The sequence below is a fragment of the Palaemon carinicauda genome, chromosome 16 (genome assembly GCF_036898095.1).
Source record: "Palaemon carinicauda isolate YSFRI2023 chromosome 16, ASM3689809v2, whole genome shotgun sequence".
Classification (NCBI taxonomy): Eukaryota; Metazoa; Arthropoda; class Malacostraca; order Decapoda; family Palaemonidae; genus Palaemon; species Palaemon carinicauda.
In genome coordinates, this window is record NC_090740.1 from 69854207 (window position 1) to 69876767 (window position 22561).

Below are 22561 nucleotides of genomic sequence, written 5' to 3' on the forward strand. Positions count from 1 at the left end.
GTGGGCTTCCATATTAACCTACCGGATTCATATTTTTCATCCATTCCAAATGCCTGTGCTAGGCTTAGACCTTCTGTTCGTCCACAAAAGGTCTCATGGTTTTTAAACGATGTCTTAAAGCTAGCTTCAGACACCGATAACGAATCCTGCTCTGTTTCTTACAGCCATGGCCTCAGGTGCCAGAATTTCTGAATTAGCAGCTCTCTCCCGTAATCCTGAAAACCTAGATTTCCTTACATCAGGAGAAGTACTACTATCCCCAGATAGCTTTCCTAGCTAAAAATGAGGACCCTCAAAATAGGTGGTCCCCTTGGAAGATTATCCCTCTTCCACTTGATGCTTCTCTGTGTCCAGTTGTGACTATTCGGGCCTTTTTAGCTAGAACTGCTACACGCTCATCTGGTCCCTTGTTTGTCAGGGAACAAGGAGGTACTATCTCCACCCAAGGTATTAGACAGCAAATACTTTACTTCATCAAGCAAGCTAACCTGGAATCCTTTCCACATGCACATGATGTCCGAGCAGTAGCAACCTCCATCAATTATTTCCAAAATATGGATTTCGATGAACTTAAAAAGTATACAGGTTGTAAATTACCTATGGTTTTTAAACGCCATTATTTAAAGAACTTACAGGCCCTAAAATTTCCTACTATTGCAGCTGGGAGTGTCATCTCCCCAGAGTAATCTCTTACCTTCTTCCTTTTTCGTCCAACTCTCTTCTTTCTCCCTCCTATCTGCCACTCTCACCAAGATGCCTCTCACCTCGGTGGATTAGATTTAGCCCCATATCTCTCGTTATGTCATTGTTGCCTTGTTAATGTTGGTTGCTTACCTCTTGAAATGTATAGCCTTACCCTTAGGAATTCATACCGTTTGCCATTTTATTTTATTATTCATCTTATGATTATACTGTATTACTTTGCTTTGTTCCATTGATAGCATTACTACTATTTTATACCTAAGGTTTTTGAGATTTGTGACTGGTATTACATTTCTTTATTTGATTAGGCGGTATTACTTTACTTTGTCCAATTTATACCCTTTTTACTATTTCTATACCTAAGGTTTTTGGGAATTGTGTTTGTTGTATTACATTTCTTTATTTAATATAGTAACCTCCACTTGTACATGACTTTTTTAATTTACCTTTTTTGTTTCTTATGGGCTTGGAAGGCATTCTCTGGTATATTTTCACCGGGCGACACAGACCGACCCAAAAAAGGGATTAGGACGAAGGAAAAATCTATTTCTGGGGAGATATATGTGTCGCCCGGTGAAACCCTTCGCTGGTTTTTCCCCGTCCCTTTCCTTTCCAAGCCATCTTTCATACAGAAGGATGTGTAGATGGCGCTCATGTCGGGCGTCGGTGGAGTGGTTCAGGTTGGTTTGGTTAGTGCTGCTGTAGCGGCTCATCCCCTATTGGCGAAGGAATTATCTAAATGGAAGACGACCTGTGAATAGTGGTTTTCATACACCCTATCTTCATACACGACGCCCTAAGGGTGTTCGCGCGAGGGTAGTAACCTCTGCATTCCATGCTTTAACTTTCTGTGGTATATTTGGAAGTTATTTATATCAGAAAAGTGACAAGAAAGACCTTTTCACCGGGCGACACATATCTCCCCAGAAATAGATTTTCTCTATGTCAAAATACCTTTTTTTCATTTAAAAATTTTCTTTTAAGGTGTTGGGAAATACAGTATTGCTTTAAATGATCAAAAGACCATTGAAAGTACAGGACTGGTGCTTTACTGTATATAGAATTATAATTTTCATTTTTTTTCTAAAGTGTTGTTAATATTCTTTTCAGGAGGTGTATGAAGAAGAATCAAGGGACAGTCAAGAAGATACTGAAACAGCAATCAAGAGGGCAAAAAAGAATTTTGATGCCATTATAGACAAGTACGTATTGCTGGCACATGGCTTACCATTGAAAGAAAATGAAGAATGGGAACTTGAATCTGATGATGATGATGCTGGTGGTGGTGGTAGTAGTCTAGTACCAATGTCTGTAGATGATGCTGGTGGTGGTGGTAGTAGTCTAGTACCAATGTCTGTAGATGATTGTATTGGGAAAGAAATAGAGAAGACTTTACTTAAAAGAAAAAGGGAGCTAGGGTTCTATGATGGCGATGTACTAGAAGAGGCTTTGAGTGAAGAATTGAGCATGGAGGAAGATTGGAATTATGAGGGTGTAAACTTAATATTTAAGATTCCTGTAAGTAAGAGAAGGAAGGTAGAACTAGGAAATGTTAAAGAAATCAACACGGGAGATCATAGAATACAAAAAAAATCTTACAATTTAAGACCCAAAAATAAGGTTAATGCAAATAAGAGGAAAGCTAGGCGGCCAAGAAAGTTGGAAGAGGAGAATAAGAAGAGAAAAGTTGGCCGTCCGAGGAAGTCGGAAGGGGAGAATGAGAAGAGAAAAGTTGGCCGTCCGAGGAAGTCGGAAGGGGTGAATGAGAAGAGAAAAGTTGGCCGTCCGAGGAAGTCGGGAGGGGTGAATGAGAAGAGAAAAGTTGGCCGTCCGAGGAAGTCGGAAGGGGAGAATGAGAAGAGAAAAGTTGGCCGTCCGAGGAAGTCGGGAGGGGTGAATGAGAAGAGAAAAGTTGGCCGTCCGAGGAAGTCGGGAGGGGTGAATGAGAAGAGGAAAGTTGGCCGTCCGAGGAAGTCGGGAGGGGAGAATGAGAAGAGAAAAGTTGGCCGTCCGAGGAAGTCGGGAGGGGAGAATGAGAAGAGAAAAGTTGGCCGTCCGAGGAAGTCGGGAGGGGAGAATGAGAAGAGAAAAGTTGGCCGTCCGAGGAAGTCGGAAGGGGAGAATGAGAAGAGAAAAGTTGGCCGTCCGAGGAAGTCGGAAGGGGAGAATGAGAAGAGAAAAGTTGGCCGTCCGAGGAAGTCGGAAGGGGAGAATGAGAAGAGAAAAGTTGGCCGTCCGAGGAAGTCGGAAGGGGAGAATGAGAAGAGAAAAGTTGGCCGGCCAAGGAAGTCGGAAGGGGAGAATAAGAAGAGAAAAGTTGGCCAGCCAAGAAAGTTAAAAGAGGTGAAGAAGAGGAGGAAAGTGGGGTGGCCAAGAAATTGGGAAGAGGCGCATAAGTAAAAATATTAAGTAGGACAACCCTTTAAGGAAAGTAGGAAGGCCTAAAAATTATATTATAGAATGGAGAGGAAACAGCCAATGAAAACCAATAAAGCCAGACATTAAAAAAAGTGCACATCATATTTCTCTAGTCTTTTTAGAATGAGCATAATTAACTACTGTATATATTTTCATAAGTGATTTAAGTTTGATGCCTCTGTAATTATTGTAATCGGTCAGATCTTTTTTTGCCATTATCACCAACACTCCTAGCTCCCGTTCATCAGGTTTTGCCTCCATCATGAGCCTAACTTCTTTAAGTATGCAGATGACTGACAATGTAAAGCCATCGTGAAACTAACATCGTTCAAGTATGCAGATGACGGGCAGAATCTATGTGAGTACAAGTACCTCCAATGCATGTCGCGAGAAATCTACCTTTAGGATTTCAATTTAGGTAGGGATAACAATGATAGATGTACTATACTTTTAAAAAGTCGATACCAGAGTGGATGAATGCATTAAAATTTCTATTCATATAGGTAGTGTGGTACCATCTTAGGATATGTGTTTTAGAGGCTAGCTTAAAGTACTTGTATGTTAGGCTACATAAATGATATTGGTAATAGTTATGAGGTTAGTTGATATGCTGAAATTAGTTTCCAAAATATTTCCCTCAAGCAGGAATATTTGCTATATCACTTTTCATTTAAATTTTGTGGACATGAGTTTCTGATTTTTTACAATTAGGGTTCTAAAACATTTTAAATTTAAAAAACAAATCTTGTTTGATATATCTTATTTATTTCTTAGGACATTTTCCATATTACATTCTTTAGAAATTCATGGTAATATATCTTTTACAGAGTTTAGGTAGATTTTGTAAGTAAATGTTAACAAGATTATAAATGGTAAAAATTTCATGTAGTTTTAGTTTTCCTCTATGAAACAAAGTAATAACATCTAAATGTATGAGATATAGGTTGTTGTAAGAGCCAACTAGATAAGAAATGGTCTCGGCTTTGGAAAGTTTATTAAAAATATTTCCATGAGGTTATCAGTTTGAGAGTACTGGTAGGATGAGGGTTAGCCTTAAATGATTTTAAACTGCATTATTCGTATTACTAACTTTTTTAAATTATGTGGAAATAAACCCATTGCATTATATCAGAAATATTGCAAGCAAGACAAATAGGAGTAACTTACAATGCAATTAGTTCCATTGTTACAGTATGACAGCAAAACATATTTTGCCTTTTAAAGGTTTGCTCAATGTAGTTAAGTGTAATTTGGTTGAGGTATATCTTTTATCCTTGTCATTATATACAATTAACATGTTTTAATGTAAAAAACTAAGAGTAAAGATGAAGTTATTATAGATGTCATAGATAATTGTCATTTTGAAAATACGAATTTTTACGAAGAAATCATTTTAATATAAGTTGCATATGGCTGAAGAGACGGGTATAAATTTGGTAAAGATGGTTCCCTTTTGTTTGCATTATCTACAGTATATACACTCCAGCCATTTAATATCATCTTAATAGAAATTAGGTTTGGCGAACAGTGGTAGTAATTTTATGGGGGGGGGGGGTGGGGGGGAAAGTAGATATTTCAAAAATACTGTAGAAGAATTTTAGGCTATTAGTTGATGATAAAATAAATTTATATTTTGATTTATTTGATATATTGACATTTGGATTTATCTTAGTTTTATCACTGTATTTTTGATACATTTCAGATTGTAACTATCCAACCCCTTCCTAGCAAAGCAGAGCAATGTGGAAAAATGAGAAGCTTCAGTGGGAACCCATCCCCCTGTGAAAGCCACAAGAGATTCCTGTATAAACTAGTTATAATTTAAAAGGTAATATTTCTTTGTCTATAGGGACGTGTAATGTTTGCTCTATTTACAGAGTTTATAAGATAGTTTTCTTGATATTATAGAGATTGTAGATCTTTTGGTAAAATTAGTTTAAACCAGATTAAGATATATGAAAATTATTTTTCTAACGAATCGTGCGCTTTCAACAAATTTAACCTTTATTTCTGCCGCAAATAACCAGATTTAGGAGATTCAGGATTCCCTTTTACTTATAATAATTGGGTTTCACTAGAGAATCTTTTTTTTTTCGTGTGAGAATACAGTAAATGGGTAAAATAGAGAAAGGCTGTGTATCTAAACACACAAGTCTTTGATGGCAAAAAAAAAATACTCTAATTAAAATTGAATAATGTTAATGAAACACTGTGAAAACACGTGGGGGGTGGGGGGGGGGACCGTTGCCAGGTTTTCGGATGCATGGTAAACTTAATTTTCCATTACATTTTTTATGGAGTAGAGTTGTTCGTAGAAGTCTTCATTACAATAATGTATTACTACAAATGGCTCATTACTTAATTGAAATCATTATATATTGGGTTTACTCTGCTTTATGGTTGCTTCGCTAGTGATTAAAAATTCTTACTGCTCCTATTTTCTGGCAAGCGTACTCTTTTCGCTACACATTTTATCCCTGTCACCAAGTATTTAGTGTTGGCTATATATTGTACAAACTCGAAGGGGTAAATTGGCAAATGTCTGTAACCTTTTGGTTAAGCACTTCACTTATCTAAAATAGAATCATAAGTGGCAAACATTGAAGGTTGTGGATGAATGTCATGCAGAAAACTATTAGCTACCTGTGGAGTTCCAATGTACTGTCTGGAGCTCCAATGTAGTAATGTCCATAAAACCATCCAATAAACTCAAAAGTGAGAAACTACATCCACTACACATCTGCACAAAGTAATCCATGGCAGTCAGGTACCGACACGCACTTTCTTTGACATATGAATTCTAAAGTCACAGTTGATTTTATATTCTTGAAACAAAGCAATCAATCAGAGTTCAGCATTTTTACCGTACCCATACTTCATAACCAAAAACAGAGGTCAAGTAGCCATTTTTACTGACAGTGCATTCACTAACCAAAAACAGGGTGACAAGGCATTTTTACACGTGCATTGACAAAAAACAAAATACCTTGGGGAGAAAAACTAACATGGCAGTGTAAGTACATCCTTGGGAGAACAATAGGAACAACCTTTCTGTAACTCAGTTTGTGGAAGGTTAGAATAACTTTTTCGTAAGGATCTTCTAAAGATATAGAAGTACAAGAAATAGATCTGAATTTGGCTGAAACTGTAGTGATACTGATTTTTCTCCAAATTATCCACTGGTTCAGATTTCATCTAATTTTTGTAAGGAGAATCTTTTTCACCAATTTCCCTCTTCTTTAGTTTCACCATATTCACACAGCTCAATCTTCATCCTTCATAGAAAAATTAAATTTAAAATCCACATTTTAACTTCGGTTGTCTTATTGTCAAAAGTGAAATTAAAATAGTTTGGTGTGATTGTAGTATTCTGTAAGTACATTGGTTTTAGAAATTCATGATTAAAACTTAATAAATGTATTTATAAACCTGCTATAAAAATTTCTCATGCATGCTTCCAAGCAAGAGGACAATTTCACTAGAGAAAGTAAAGTAAATCTCTCCATTAGAAATTATTAATGTCAAAAGTAAAAAGTAAGATAGACAAGACAATTTTTGTACAATATACATCAACACGTACACGACTACTCTGACAAACAGCATCCTATACAGTAAACAGTGGCTTTTCAGCAGTCATTAACTTTATTTAGCACATTGTAAAATGTTTTTATGAATTTTGTATTCTATGTGAATGTTGTGCAAGAATGATAAAATCTTGTGTTAATTTAAAAACTTATTATATTTTACAGGTCCCCCAAGAGATGTTATATACAGGAAAAACTTTCCTTCACAGTTGCAAATGGTCCGTTGACTGTTGATAACTTCCCAGCAGAAACCATTGCATCGTGCTAAGAATAGTTGAATGGTTTGAATTTCACAAGTTTAATATGTACACAGGTAGGAACAGAATATTATGTAGTTTCCCTTCCGTTATCATGTTTGCTCGCATTGCTGATTGACCAAATGAGGCATAATATAAGATAGTGACATCCTTCCCTCTAAGCCATCTAATGTTCAATGTACAAGGTTATATTCTAAGCATTGAAATAAATATACATGTGATACAGTAGTAGACTTACATACTAGAGTATGTATTATTATTTTGAGTTATTGACCCTGTTGAATTTTTGACATTTCACCATTTTGCATTCATTTAGTGGTTGTCTTTGGTCCTGCACATATTTTATTGGGTAGTTTGTCCTATCTACTGTAATTTGTATACTGTATTAAATTACAAAACAGCATTTTGCTACTATAGTGCCTAAATATTACCTCACCAGTTATTTATTTATACAGTACTGAATAAGCATAAGTAACATAACTGTAAGTGAAAGGTCAGAATATACTGAGTGTGAGTAGAGGTTAGGCTTCATCAATCCTGGTCAAGAATAACTGTGTTTTTAACAGTATAAATGACTATTAACAATAAAAATTTACTCTATTGTATGACAGGTATGATACTTGGACAAGGCTATATAATATATATGAAATATTGCAGAAAAGACACAAATATGAGTAAATCAGAATGCAATCAGTTACCTTGTTACAGTATGACAGCAAAGCATATTTTGCCTTTCAAATGTTTACTCAATGCAGTTAACATTGTAAGTTTATTAAATAAATAATATATCTTCCATCCCTGTCATTTTACAGTTTACATATTATGCTAAACTAAGGGTAAAGATAGTTATTAAAGATGTCATAGATAATTATCATTTTAAAAATACTAACTTGAAAAAGAAATCTTTTTAATATAAGTTGCATATGGCTGAAGAGAGTGATATAAATTGGGAAAAGATGGTTCCCTTGGTTAGCATTTTCTACAGTATATACACTCCGGCCATTTAATACCATCTTAATAGAAGTTAGGTTTGACGAACAGTGGTAGTAATTCTATGGGGAAATCAAAATAAATATTTGAAAAATACTGTAGAAACTTTTAGATAATAAGTTGATAGTAAAATAAATTGACATTTTGATTTAATAAATTGAAATTTGGATTTATCTTGGTTGTATCACTGTGTTTTCAATACATTTCAGATTGTAACTATCCAACCCCTTCCTAGCAAAGCAGAGCAATGTGGAAAAATGAGAAGCTTCAGTGGGAACCCATCCCCCTGTGAAAGCCACAAGAGATTCCTGTATAAACTAGTTATAATTTAAAAGGTAATATTCCTTTGTCTAAAGGGACATGTAATGTTTGCTCCATTTACAGAGTTTATAAGATAGTTTTCTTGATATTATAGAGATTGTAGATCTTTCGGTAAAATTAGTTTAAACCAGATTAAGATATCAGATATGGAAATATTTTTTCTAGCTTGAATCGTGCGCTTTCAACAAATTTAACCTTTATTTCTGCCACAAATAACCAAATTTAGGAGATGAATGAATGGGAGGTAAATCGGTTGTTGTTTGCGGATGATACTGTACTGGTTGCAGGCACAGAAGAGAAGCTTGGCCGATTAGTGACAGAATTTGTAAGTGTGTGTGAGAGAAGGAAGTTGAGAGGTAATGTGGGTAAGAGTAAGGTTATGAGATGTACAAGAAGGGAAGGTGGTGCAAGGTTGAATGTCATGTTGAATGGAGAGTTACTTGAGGTGGATGATCAGTTTAAGTACTTGGGGTCTGTTGTTGCAGCAAATGGGGGAGTGGAAGCAGATGTACGTCAGAGAGTGAATGAAGGTTTCAAAGTGTTGGGGGCAGTCAACGGAGTAACAAAAAATAGAGGGTTGAGCATGAATATAAAGAGAGTTCTATATGAGAAAGTCATTGTACCAAGTGTGATGTATGGATCGGAGTTGTGGGGAATGAAAGTGATGGAGAGACAGAAATTGAATATGTTTGAGATGAAGTGTCTAAGGAGTATGGCTGGTGTATCTCGAGTAGATAGGGTTAGGAACGAAGTGGTGAGAGTGAGAACGGGTGTAAGAAATGAGTTAGCAGCTAGAGTGGATATGAATGTGTTGAGGTGGTTTGGCCATGTTGAGAGAATGGAAAATGGCTGTCTGCTAAAGAAGGTGAGGAATGCAAGAGTTAATGGAAGAAGTACAAGAGGAAGGCCAAGGTTTGGGTGGATGGATGGAGTGAAGGGAGCTCTGGGTGATAGGAGGATAGATGTGAGAGAGGTAAGAGAGCGTGCTAGGAATAGGAATGAATGGCGAGCGATTGTGACGCAGTTCCAGTAGGCCCTGCTGCTTCCTCCGATGCCTTAGATGACCGCGGAGGTAGCAGCAGTAGGGGATTCAGCATTATGAAACTTCATCTGTGGTGGATAGCGGGGGAGGGTGGGCTATGGCACCCTAGCAGTACCAGCTGAACTCTGTGGAGTCCCTTGTTAGGCTGGGAGGAACGTAGAAAGTAGAGGTCTCCTTTTTTTGTTTGTTTCATTTGTTGATGTCGGCTACCCCCAAAAATTGGGGGAAGTGCCTTGGTATACGTATGTATGTTTGAGATACAGGATTCCCTTTTACCTATTAATAATGGGTTTTCACTAGGGAATCTTTTTTTTCATGGGAGAATACAGTAAATGGGTAAAATAGAGAAAGGCTGTATATCTAAACACAGAAGTCTTTGATGAAAAAAAAAATACTCTAATCAAAATTGAATAATGTTAATGAAACACTGTGAAAACACGTGGGTGGGTGGGCGATGTGGGGGGTGGGTGGGACCCGTTGCCAGGTTTTCGGATGCATGGTAAACTTAATTTTCCATTACTTTTTCTATGGAGTAGAGTTGTTCGTAGAAGTCTTCATCACAATAATGTACAGTGGAACCTCTACATCTGAAGTAAAATTCGAGCAAATTTTTTACTCTACACCCGAATTTTATTTCGACACACGAAGTAAGCAATTTTTGTCGTACCGGTTATATCCGAATTTTTCGACACGCGAAGTACAATTCGAACACGTTCCTACTCTACACCCGAATTTTTTTTTCGACACCCGAAGTAAACAATACTCGTACGCGTAGTCGGTGCTCATAGCGCCTGATTTGTTTTTTATTTCCGCCGATAGAAGGCAGCACTTCGACCTCAGAGGGACCCTCAATTAGCGTGGCTTGGGACATTCCTCTGTTCTCTCGGCTTTGTGTGGTTGTGTCCTGTGCGTTCTGCTATTAACTGTGTTTTAATCGTGATTTTTTACGTTCATCCTTTTACAGTATTTTACGTAAATCATGGGTCCTAAAAGGCTTAGTTTCGCAAGTGGTAGTGGTAGTGGTGAGAAAAGGAATAAGGGAATGCTTTCTTTAGAAGTAAAGCAAGGAATTATTGAAAAGCATGAGCGTGGTGTCCGTATGAGTGAACTTGCAATAGATTCGGCGCAAATAAAAGAGGTGTTAGGAAAATATCAAGACGTGGTCGACTTCATCGACAAATACCATCCAAAGAAATTGCAGGTTTGTCGTGTAGTTGCGCAGTTTGATGATGTTTCCTTAACTTATTTTCGAAACATTCTGAAAAGCTGTACCAAGCAACTTTCTATCGATAGCTTCTTTAAAAAAAACTACGAAGCAAACTCGTGATGAAGAGGAAGGAATTGGTTCAAAGAAAACAGTGAAGAGTGAAGAGAAAAAAAATTCAATCAATTTCAAGTGTAGAGAGTGAAAGTGATTAAAATTAATCATCAAAAAGAAAAAAAGAAAATGTAAAAAAAAATATAAAATATAAAAATAAAATAAAAGAGTAAGCTAAGTTATGTTAAAGTTCACTTAGTGTAAGTTAGAATAAGTTACGGTAGTGTACGTTTATCGTAGTTAACCTCCCTACCTCCTCGCTGCCCGCCCATCTCCTCTCTGCGTAGCAAGACCAACAACACCTGCGCTGGAGTTTCTAAGGTAAAGTGACGTTAAAAACACGTTTCTTATTTATCATTTTTTGATAATTCTTTTTTACATCGGTATTATCTAATTTAGTGTGCATTATTCTCATGGGAAATTATGTGTAGTAGTTTATTAAGAAGTTATCATAGGTTTTTGGGCTTAACCACGGATTAATCCTATTTCAATGTATTCTTATGGGAAAATTCGTTTCGACATCCGAACATTTTCTACACCCGAAGTCGGTTGTGGAGCGGATTAAATTCGTATTATAGAGGTACCACTGTATTATTACAAATGGCTCATTACTTAATTGAAATCATTATTTATTGGGTTTACTCTGCTTTATGGTTGCTTCGCTAGTGATTAAAAATTCTTACTGCTCCTATTTTCTAGCAAGCGTACTCTTTTCGCTACACATTTTATCCCTGTCGCCAAGTATTTAGTGTTAGATATATATTGTACAAACTCGAAGGGGTAAATTGGCAAATGTCTGTAACCTTTTGGTTAAGCACTTCACTTATCTAAACTAAAATCATAAGTGGCAAACATTGAAGGTTGTGGATGAACGTTATGCAGAAAACTATTAGCTACCTGTGGAGTTCCAATGTAATGTCTGGAGCTCCAATGTAGTAATGTCCATAAAACCATCCAATAAACTCAAAAGTGAGAAACAACATCCACTACACATCTGCACAAAGTAATCCATGGCAGTCAGGTACCGACACGCACTTTTCTGGGTCGAACCTGTGGCGCCGGGCGAAAAGTCCTTCTTGTATACACCTTTTCTGATAAAAAGCTTCCAATTATACCAGAGAAAGATAAAAGCATGGAATGCTGAGGTTACAACCCTCGCGCGAGCACCTTTTGGGTGTCGTGTATAAAGCAAAGGCGCGTGAAATCCACTATTCACAGGTTGTCTTCCATTTAGTTAATTCCTTCGCCAAAGGGATGGGCCGATACAGAGGCCCTAGACACATCCCCATCGCCGCACCACCCACGCCACGACGCGAGCGCCATCTGAACATCATCCTTCTTTTTGGAATTCAAAGTATTGAATGTTTTCGTTGTGCTCTCGGTCTTTTTTATCTATCGTGGATTTATTTTGTCATGTCCGAAGCTCCATCTTCACACATTCCAATGTTAAGTACCATAGTTTGTTTTGACAGTATTTTATTGTACCGGGCTTGTGTTTTATATCCAGTATAGTCTGTTTTATTATTCCCGTCTGGCCGTTCATGGCGGCCATTGTTTGTTCACTTGTTTGGGAATTCATCTTTATCTGCCCGTTTAGTACTCTGTCACTTAGGTTCTTGGTTAAGTCCCTGGCCTTATGCCTTTAGAACCGTTATTATTTTTATTTTTATTTTATGCTCATGGTACTTTTTGCAAGTAAGTCCAGCCTACGATCGAGATAGCGATTTAGCTTTGTTTTTGTTTAGTAACCGCCCGAGGCGTTCGTCACTCGACTCGGTTAAAGGAACAGTGCTATTTATTTTAAGTTTTAACGGATGCTAGTCTTCGATCGTAGTATTATATGGATGTACATTTTTATTTTATACGTTTATAATAGTGTTTTGTGATTTTTAGTCCTGTTTTTGTGTCCAAGAGAGCGGGAGATTGGGGTCCCCGTTTTCTGTTCGCAGTCACGAGTTACCCCTTTCTCTCGTTTTCTTTCTTAGCTCCGGTGGGGGAGCGGATTTCCCGTTTTCCGTTTTGTGCGTTCAGCGGGTTCTCCCTCCCTCACCTCTCCCCCTCTGGGTGGATGATAACTTACGAGTTATTTATTTTTCGTGACTTTTCAATTGTTAGCGTTATTTTGGTCCGTGTTTCGTCCTCTCCCCGTTACGGCTCGGGAGTAGTTATGAACGTTATCCACTCCGCCTTGAGTTATACTCCGCCACGAGGGATTCTCAATAACTTTCGTTCTATTGTTATATTTATATTGTTTACTACATGGGACGGGCTTCATATTGTTTAGATAAGACCCTCCGGTGGCCCTTACTTCGGTCTCAGGCCACGGCCATATCCACAATAGCCTTTGTTATTACAACTGTGTTGTTATTCACAATAATTATTCAGGACCTTTCTTCTCCCTCCGGCCTCACCGGAGATCGTAAATACGCTTTACTATAATCTAAGCTTTAGTCTTTAGCTACGACTTAGCTTTTTATCTTTCACAATTGAATTATTAGCCACAATTGAATTATTCAGGGCATCTCATTATCCTCCGGCGTCACCGGAGGTCGCCCAAACACTTAACACTTAAAGTTGCCTTAGCTAATTAGCTAAGGCTCCTTTATTCAGGACATTTCATTACGATCCGGCCTCACCGGAGCTCCGGCTTCACCGGAGGTCGCCCATACACTTCACACTTATATTTGCCTTGCCTTTAGCTAAGGCTGGTGTTTGTATTTATTTTAAGGGCATGTCACTGCTTCCCCGACCCTTGGAGGTCGGCGGGTTACTTTAAGCTTATTATCCTTATGTCATTAACAGACATTGGGTGCATTACAAATATACAGACAATTGAATTTTAAAGTGCCAACAATGGTATGGGGCAGTATCAACTTAAAGTTAATAGTTAGTTGTTTGGTCAATGCAATATGGGTGCTTAGGTAATTCAGTGAGTGCCAGAACTCTAAAATAATAGGTTTTTATCCCTTATCAGAGTTTCAAGCATCACCAGACTCATGTCTCCTTTCTTTTACAGAAGGCCCGTTGTACTGCTGAAGGATGCTCTGCCTCATTCAGCGACCCCGTTGGGCATGACCTCTGCCGGTCTCATGCTCACTGCTCCATTCCCTTTATCCAGGAACCGGGACAGGCCCAATACCCAGTGTGGTTCCCGGATTTGTGCTCGTTCTGTTACGAGTTGTCGTCAGTTCTGCTGAATGATGATGTAAGTGGGTTTTCCCTTTGTTCCTTATTTCTCGTTGGCAGGCACTAATATAGACATGAATATGATATACACAGTATATTTAGGAGGGCAAACCCCCTCCTCCATCACTAATCACTGCAAATCTTACAGGCCGATGATGTCTCTCTTCGGTCAGCAAGGGCTACTCTTCGGCCGTGGGTGTCGGGCTTTGGCAGGAATGCCCCGTCTGGCGCTCCCTATCTCCTCTATGGGGATATGGCCTCCCGTCTCTTCCCAGGCTCGACTACTGCTGCAGTCTCTCCTGACCTTGCTGCCCCTTTAATTGAAGAAGTCAGGGCTACCATTTCCGTGGAGGACGAAACCCTCGTACCGATGGACATGGCTGGTCTGGATATAGACGTAGAACCCAGGGACGAGCAGGTAAGTGGTGCCGAGTTGGTGGAAACCCTTTTCTCTCCTACTCCCTCTTCTACCTCTTCCTTTCTAGGTTTTGATAACTCTAAGGCTTCTCCTCGGGATCCCTCTGCCTCCGTACGACCCAAGGTGAAGCCACTTCGAACTTATAAGACTTCAGCTTTGCCAGTATCAACGTCACCGGTCCCCGGACCCTCGACAGCTCCTGATATTCATATTGCTCCTCGTAAAACCACTACTCCTAAGAAGTCTAAGTCTACCAAATCCAAGAAAAAACCAACGGGTGACTTTCAGGTACCCTGGGCTGATCTCCTCCCCATCCAACTGATCAAAGGATTGGTCAGGGATCAAGTTCAACATCACTCTGGTGCAATAACAGAGATTAAGGATATGATGGCTACTCTGATCCGCGCCGGAACTCAGTTCCCTCCCCCTTCTGCCCCAGACGCATCGAAGCTGCCGCCCTTCGATAAAAACAATCCTTGGCGGTTTGCTTTGCATGCTCCATTCGTAGATGGCTCCCTAACTCTGGAGGGCATGGGCACCCGCCCTCTAGAGGACCTGGAGTTCTATCCCCCGGGCCTAGCATTCCCGTTCAATGGTTTTGTACGGTTAAAGGAACATGCATTGGTCCGTATGGACAAGGTACCGAAGGAAACGGTCATATTTCCAAAAGAGCAGGCCCAGGCTATCTGGGCCAGAACACTATCAGAGTGGGGGTGTATTAACTCCAAGCTCACCCCTCACAAGGGTTCCTACACTATTTTTACGACAGCGGCCTCCATCTCTTTGCCGCTCATAGACAAAGTCACAGAGCTGACTATACAGGCCATCAAAGAAGGCTCTTCCATGCCGGCTCTCAAGGAGACGGACCCCACCTCTTTGCTTATTCCGGGTTCCTCGGCAGCCTGGGATGCTGCGGCCTCTACCTTCACGGTGGGGAAACTAGACCCGGACTGTGCCTCTACTCTTTTCTCTGAGAAGCTTCCCAGATTAATAGAGAGTCTTCTCAAAACTGAGTTCGAGACCCGTACTAGACTTGCTAGGTCCCTCCAATCCATCACCTCCATGGAGTCCCTTGCATCTCTTTACCCAGAGGAAACGCTGTTCAGAGTCGCCACAAAGAACCAGCTGCTATCCTACCAAATAGATCTCCATGACTTCTGGTCAGCACGGGTTAGTTGCAGGAAGTTCGTTCTGTCGGAGGCCACCATCAGGCATGAGCCGAACAGACTGATAGCTTCCTCCTGCTGGGGTAAGACCCTCTTCCCTCAGACCGAGGTGGATAAGGTTCTTCAGGACGCAGCGAGGGCAAACCAGAATTTGCAGGTAAGGTGGGGTCTCTCAGCCAAAAAGAGGTTCGAACCCCAGAGACACACATTCTTCAAGAAGAAGCTGAGGTTTAGTCCTTACAAAGCGGCCCGGGGTACCTCGTCCCCACAGCCTTCCGCGGCCTCGACTTCTCGACAACAGGCGCCTCCTCAGCAGGTAGTCTACCTCGCTGCTCCCCCTGGTACACAGCCCAACCCCTCTTGGATGCCCTCACCTGCATACAACCCTGCCTACGAACCCTCCGGTTCCTTTCGTGGATACCAAAGAGGGAGTTCCAGAGGTAGAGGACAGTTCCGCCAACGCGGCGGGCCCAGAGCAAGGGGTTCCCGTGGAGGGAGGGGCCCTAAGTTCACTCCCTCCCAATGATGTGATGCCGGTAGGAGGGAGACTTTATCACTTCCGGGATCATTGGACCTTCAGTCCATGGGCTCACAGCATAATATCAAGGGGCTTGGGTTGGAAATGGTCACAGGGATCCCCTCCTCCACCGGTGACCTTCTTCCAGAGACCCACTCCCATCCTGGAAGAGTACACTGCGGAGTTACTCAAGAAGAGAGCAATCAAGCGGGTTCGATCCCTGAAGTTCCAAGGCCGCCTGTTTACAGTCCCGAAGAAAGACTCGTCGGCGTTGAGGGTAGTTCTGGACTTGTCGAAGCTCAACTCTTACATCCTTTGCGACAAGTTCCGTATGCTGACTATCTCTCAGGTACGGACCTTACTTCCCCGTGGGGCCGTCACCACCTCTATCGATCTTACCGACGCCTATTATCATGTCCCAGTAGCTCGAAACTTCTCTCCTTATCTAGGCTTCCGTCTCGGCAAGAGAGCCTTCGCATTCAAAGTCATGCCCTTCGGTCTCAGCATTGCCCCCAGGGTATTCACGAAACTGGGGGAGACGGTGCTCGAGCAACTCAGACACCAAGGGATACAAATCGTCGCCTATCTGGACGATTGGCTCATTTGGGCCCAGTCGCACCAGGAATGCAAAAGAGCTACGTCGAAGGTACTCCATTTTCTCGCCAAACTGGGCTTCCAAGTCAACCTCCGGAAGTCCCGCCTACAACCATCAAGCCTCTTCGAATGGTTAGGCATCCGTTGGGACCTCTCAAAACACAAGCTCTCCCTTCCTCCCAAGAAGGTGAGGGAGATAGCTTCCAAGGTCAGGAACTTTCTCAAACACAAACAGGTGTCCAGAAGAGCTTTAGAACGAGTCCTCGGCCTACTCCAGTTTGCCTCACTGACCGATCTCCTATTAAAAGCCAAACTCAAAGACATCAATCGAGTTTGGAGAAAGAGGGCGACAATACCTTTAAGAGACAAGACCTCGAAGATCCCCTCTGTCTTGAAAATGAGACTACAACCATGGTCCGATCGGAGGAACCTCTCCAAGTCGGTTCCTCTACAGTTCCCCTCTCCACAAGTGACAATTCATACCGACGCGTCTCTGAGTGGTTGGGGGGGTTACTCCCAACATCAGATGTGTCAGGGCTCTTGGTCACCCGCCATGAGACAGTTCCATATCAATGTTCTCGAAGCCATGGCGGTGTTCTTGACCCTGAAGAGAATCTCCCCTCCGAGGTCGACCCACATCAGAGTAGTCTCAGACAGCACGGCCGTAGTCCACTGCCTCAACAGGGGGGGGTCCAAATCACCCAACCTGAATCAGATCCTAGTCACTATCTTCACCTTGGCAGCCGACAAAGACTGGTTCCTGTCAGCAACTCACCTAGCAGGAGTCCAGAATGTGATAGCAGACGCATTATCCAGGACGAGCCCACTGGAATCGGAGTGGTCCCTGGACATGCACTCCTTCCGGTGGATACTCAGGCTGGTTCCAGGTCTCCAGGTAGATCTATTCGCGACCCGACTCAATCACAAACTCCCGTGTTATGTGACACCGAACCTGGACCCTCAGGCTTATGCCATGGACGCATTAACCCTGGATTGGAACCATTGGCAGAAGATCTTCTTATTCCCTCCAGTGAATCTTCTACTGAAAGTCTTGCACAAACTCCGCTCCTTCAACGGGGTAGTAGCTTTAGTGGCACCTCACTGGCCAAAGAGCAGTTGGTTTCCTCTCCTCCTCGAGTTGAAACTCCGTCCCTTCCGGATCCCATTCCCCAAACTGACCCAGGTGGTCCAAACACGGACTGTGTCAGATTCCTCAAGGATAGCCAAAACCCTAACTTTGTGGATTTCATGAAGTTTGCGGCACGTAGGGACGCAAACATCGACCCAGATAATGTCCTCTTTATAGAATCAGACAAAAGGGACTCAACGATTCGCCAATATGATTCGGCGGTTAAGAAACTAGCGGATTTCTTAAGGACTTCAGACCATTCGGTTATGACTCCTAATTTAGCCATCTCCTTCTTTAGGTCCATTTTTGACAAAGGCCTAGCAGCTAGCACTATAACCACCATTAAGTCAGCTCTGAGGAAAGTCTTCCTGGTTGGGTTTAACATTAACCTGGCGGAGTCTTATTTCTCATCTATTCCAAAAGCATGTGCTAGGCTTCGACCTTCGGTCCGTCCTCAAAAGGTCTCTTGGTCTCTAAATGATGTCCTCAAACTGGCCTCCGACACGGACAACGAATCCTGCTCTTATATCACTCTTCTTAGGAAGACTTTATTTCTAACAGCTTTGGCCTCGGGTTCCAGAATCTCAGAACTAGCAGCTCTCTCACGAAACTCAGAGAACATGGATTTCCTCCCTTCAGGTGAGGTACTTCTTTCACCAGACAGGGCGTTCCTAGCTAAGAACGAGGACCCCCAAAATAGGTGGTCCCCTTGGAAGATTATTCCTCTTCTCCAAGATACTTCTCTATGTCCGGTCACCACTCTCAGGGCCTTTTTAGCCAGGACTGCTACCCAATCGTCTGGCCCCTTGTTTATCAGAGAACAAGGAGGTACCATTTCCATACGTGGCATTAGGCAACAGATCCTATACTTCATTAAACAAGCCAATCCGGGATCATTTCCCCATGCTCATGATATCCGATCGATAGCTACCTCCATCAACTATTTCCAGAATATGGACTTTGATAACCTTAAGAAGTACACGGGTTGGAAATCTCCTATGGTCTTCAAACGCCACTATCTAAAGAACTTACAGGCTCTTAAATATCCAACGGTTGCAGCTGGGAGCCTTATCTCTCCCCATTGATCTTTTGTTCTTCCTTTCATCCATCTCTTCTCTTCTCCCTCCTACCCGCCACTCGCACCACGACGCCGCTTCCTTGGTGGTTCGTTAGCCCTAGTGTATTACATATTAGGTTAATATGATTGTAACTATTATTGTTTTCCCTTGTTATTAAGTTGGGATATTCTTAGCCATGTCAGTTTTGTTGCATGTTTTCCTCTGATACTCAGAGGTTTCCTTGTTATCATGTTTGTTTATCCTTACTCTCACTATGCCCTGTGGCTAGTTTATATTTTATGCCTACTTACCTGAATTATATATGATTTTCTTTACATGGTGTTGTTTCTCTCCCCTTATTAAATTAGTAGTTATTGTTGGGCTTGGAAGGCATTCTCTGGTACATTTTCGCCCGGCGCCACAGGTTCGACCCAGAAAAGGGATTTTGACGAAGGAAAAATCTATTTCTGGGGAGAGACCTGTGGCGCCCGGCGAAACCCTTCCCCTTATTTTACACGATCCCACCCTTTCCTTTCCAAGCCATCATGGTCAATACAGAAGGATGTTGTTCAGATGGCGCTCGCGTCGTGGCGTGGGTGGTGCGGCGATGGGGATGTGTCTAGGGCCTCTGTATCGGCCCATCCCTTTGGCGAAGGAATTAACTAAATGGAAGACAACCTGTGAATAGTGGATTTCACGCGCCTTTGCTTTATACACGACACCCAAAAGGTGCTCGCGCGAGGGTTGTAACCTCAGCATTCCATGCTTTTATCTTTCTCTGGTATAATTGGAAGGTTTTTATCAGAAAAGGTGTATACAAGAAGGACTTTTCGCCGGGCGCCACAGGTCTCTCCCCAGAAATAGATTTTTCCTTCGTCAAAATCCCTTTCTTTGACATATGAATTCTAAAGTCACAGTTGATTTTATATTCTTGAAACAAAGCAATCAATCAGAGTTCAGCATTTTTACCGTACCCATACTTCATAACCAAAAACAGAGGTCAAGTAGCCATTTTTACTGACAGTGCATTCACTAACCAAAAACAGGGTGACAAGGCATTTTTACACGTGCATTGACAAAAAACAAAATACCTTGGGGAGAAAAACTAACATGGCAGTGCAAGTACATCCTTGGGAGAACAATAGGAACAACCTTTCTGTAACTCAGTTTGTGGAAGGTTAGAATAACTTTTTTGTAAGGATCTTCTAAAGATATAGAAGTACAAGAAATAGATCTGAATTTGGCTGAAACTGTAGTGATAATGATTTTTCTCCAAATTATCCACTGGTTCAGATTTCATCTAATTTTTGTAAGGAGAATCTTTTTCACCAATTTCCCTCTTCTTTAGTTTCAGCATATTCACACAGCTCAATCTTCATCCTTCATAGAAAAAATTAAATTTAAAATCCACATTTTAACTTCGGTTGTCTTATTGTCAAAAGTGAAATTAAAATAGTTTGGTGTGATTGTAGTATTCTGTAAGTACATTGGTTTTAGAAATTCATGATTAAAACTTAATAAATGTATTTATAAACCTGCTATAAAAATTTCTCATGCATGCTTCCAAGCAAGAGGACAATTTCACTAGAGAAAGTAAAGTAAATCTCTCCATTAGAAATTATTAATGTCAAAAGTAAAAAGTAAGATAGACAAGACAATTTTTGTACAATATACATCAACACGTACACGACTACTCTGACAAACAGCATCCTATACAGTAAACAGTGGCTTTTCAGCAGTCATTAACTTTATTTAGCACATTGTAAAATGTTTTTATGAATTTTGTATTCTATGTGAATGTTGTGCAAGAATGATAAAATCTTGTGTTAATATAAAAACTTATTATATTTTACAGGTCCCCCAAGAGATGTTATATACAGGAAAAACTTTCCTTCACAGTTGCAAATGGTCCGTTGACTGTTGATAACTTCCCAGCAGAAACCATTGCATCGTGCTAAGAATTGTTGAATGGTTTGAATTTCACAAGTTTAATATGTACACAGGTAGGAACAGAATATTATGTAGTTTCCCTTCCGTTATCATGTTTGCTCGCATTGCTGATTGACCAAATGAGGCATAATATAAGATAGTGTCATCCTTCCCTCTAAGCCATCATGTTCAATGTACAAGGTTACATTCTAAGCATTGAAATAAATATACATGTGATACAGTAGTAGACTTACATACTAGAGTATGTATTATTATTTTGAGTTATTGACCCTGTTGAATTTTTTGACATTTCACCATTTTGCATTCATTTAGTGGTTGTCTTTGGTCCTGCACATATTTTATTGGGTAGTTTGTCCTATCTACTGTAATTTGTATACTGTATTAAATTACAAAACAGCATTTTGCTACTATAGTGCCTAAATATTACCTCACCAGTTCTTTATTTATACAGTACTGAATAAGCATAAGTAACATAACTGTAAGTGAAAGGTCAGAATATACTGAGTGTGAGTAGAGGTTAGGCTTCATCAATCCTGGTCAAGAATAACTGTGTTTTTAACAGTATAAATGACTATTAACAATATAAATTTACTCTATTGTATGACAGGTATGATACTTGGACAAGGCTATATAATATATATGAAATATTGCAGAAAAGAGACAAATATGAGTAAATTAGAATGCAATCAGTTACCTTGTTACAGTATGACAGCAAAGCATATTTTGCCTTTCAAATGTTTACTCAATGCAGTTAACATTGTAAGTTTATTAAATAAATAATATATCTTCCATCCCTGTCATTTTAAAGTTTACATATTATGCTAAACTAAGGGTAAAGATAGTTATTAAAGATGTCATAGATAATTATCATTTTAAAAATACTAACTTGAAAAAGAAATCTTTTTAATATAAGTTGCATATGGCTGAAGAGAGTGATATAAATTGGGAAAAGATGGTTCCCTTGGTTAGCATTTTCTACAGTATATACACTCCGGCCATTTAATACCATCTTAATAGAAGTTAGGTTTGACGAACAGTGGTAGTAATTCTATGGGGAAATCAAAATAAATATTTGAAAAATACTGTAGAAACGTTTAGATAATAAGTTGATAGTAAAATAAATTGACATTTTGATTTAATAAATTGAAATTTGGATTTATCTTAGTTGTATTACTGTGTTTTCAATACATTTCAGATTGTAACTATCCAACCCCTTCCTAGCAAAGCAGAGCAATGTGGAAAAATGAGAAGCTTCAGTGGGAACCCATCCCCCTGTGAAAGCCACAAGAGATTCCTGTATAAACTAGTTATAATTTAAAAGGTAATATTCCTTTGTCTATAGGGACGTGTAATGTTTGCTCTATTTACAGAGTTTATAAGATAGTTTTCTTGATATTATAGAGATTGTAGATCTTTTGGTAAAATTAGTTTAAACCAGATTAAGATAATAGATATGGAAATATTTTTTCTAGCTTGAATCGTGCGCTTTCAACAAATTTAACCTTTATTTCTGCCACAAATAACCAAATTTAGGAGATGAATGAATAGGAGGTAAATCAGTTGTTGTTTGCGGATGATACTGTACTGGTTGCAGGCACAGAAGAGAAGATTGGCCGATTAGTGACAGAATTTGTAAGTGTGTGAGAGAAGGAAGTTGAGAGTTAATGTGGGTAAGAGTAAGGTTATGAGATGTACGAGAAGGGAAGGTGGTGCAAGGTTGAATGTCATGTTGAATGGAGAGTTACTTGAGGTGGATGATCAGGTTAAGTACTTGGGGTCTGTTGTTACAGCAAATGGGGGAGTGGAAGCAGATGTACGTCAAGAGAGTGAATGAAGGTTGCAAAGTGTTGGGGGCAGTTAAGGGAGTAGGAAAAAATAGAGGGTTGTGCATGAATGTAAAGAGAGTTCTAT

The 22561-nt window shown here is 40.2% G+C and overlaps 1 long non-coding RNA gene across 1 annotated transcript; it reads left to right on the top strand.

The window, feature by feature from the left end:
- The first annotated feature begins 1612 nt into the window (after window positions 1–1612).
- Window positions 1613–21973, top strand: LOC137655061 (uncharacterized). Its single transcript, XR_011046794.1, has 7 exons — window positions 1613–1904; window positions 3369–3478; window positions 4823–4948; window positions 6870–7017; window positions 8161–8286; window positions 20556–20703; window positions 21846–21973. It is a non-coding gene; the product is annotated as an uncharacterized lncRNA (long non-coding RNA).
- The last annotated feature ends 588 nt before the right edge of the window (window positions 21974–22561 follow it).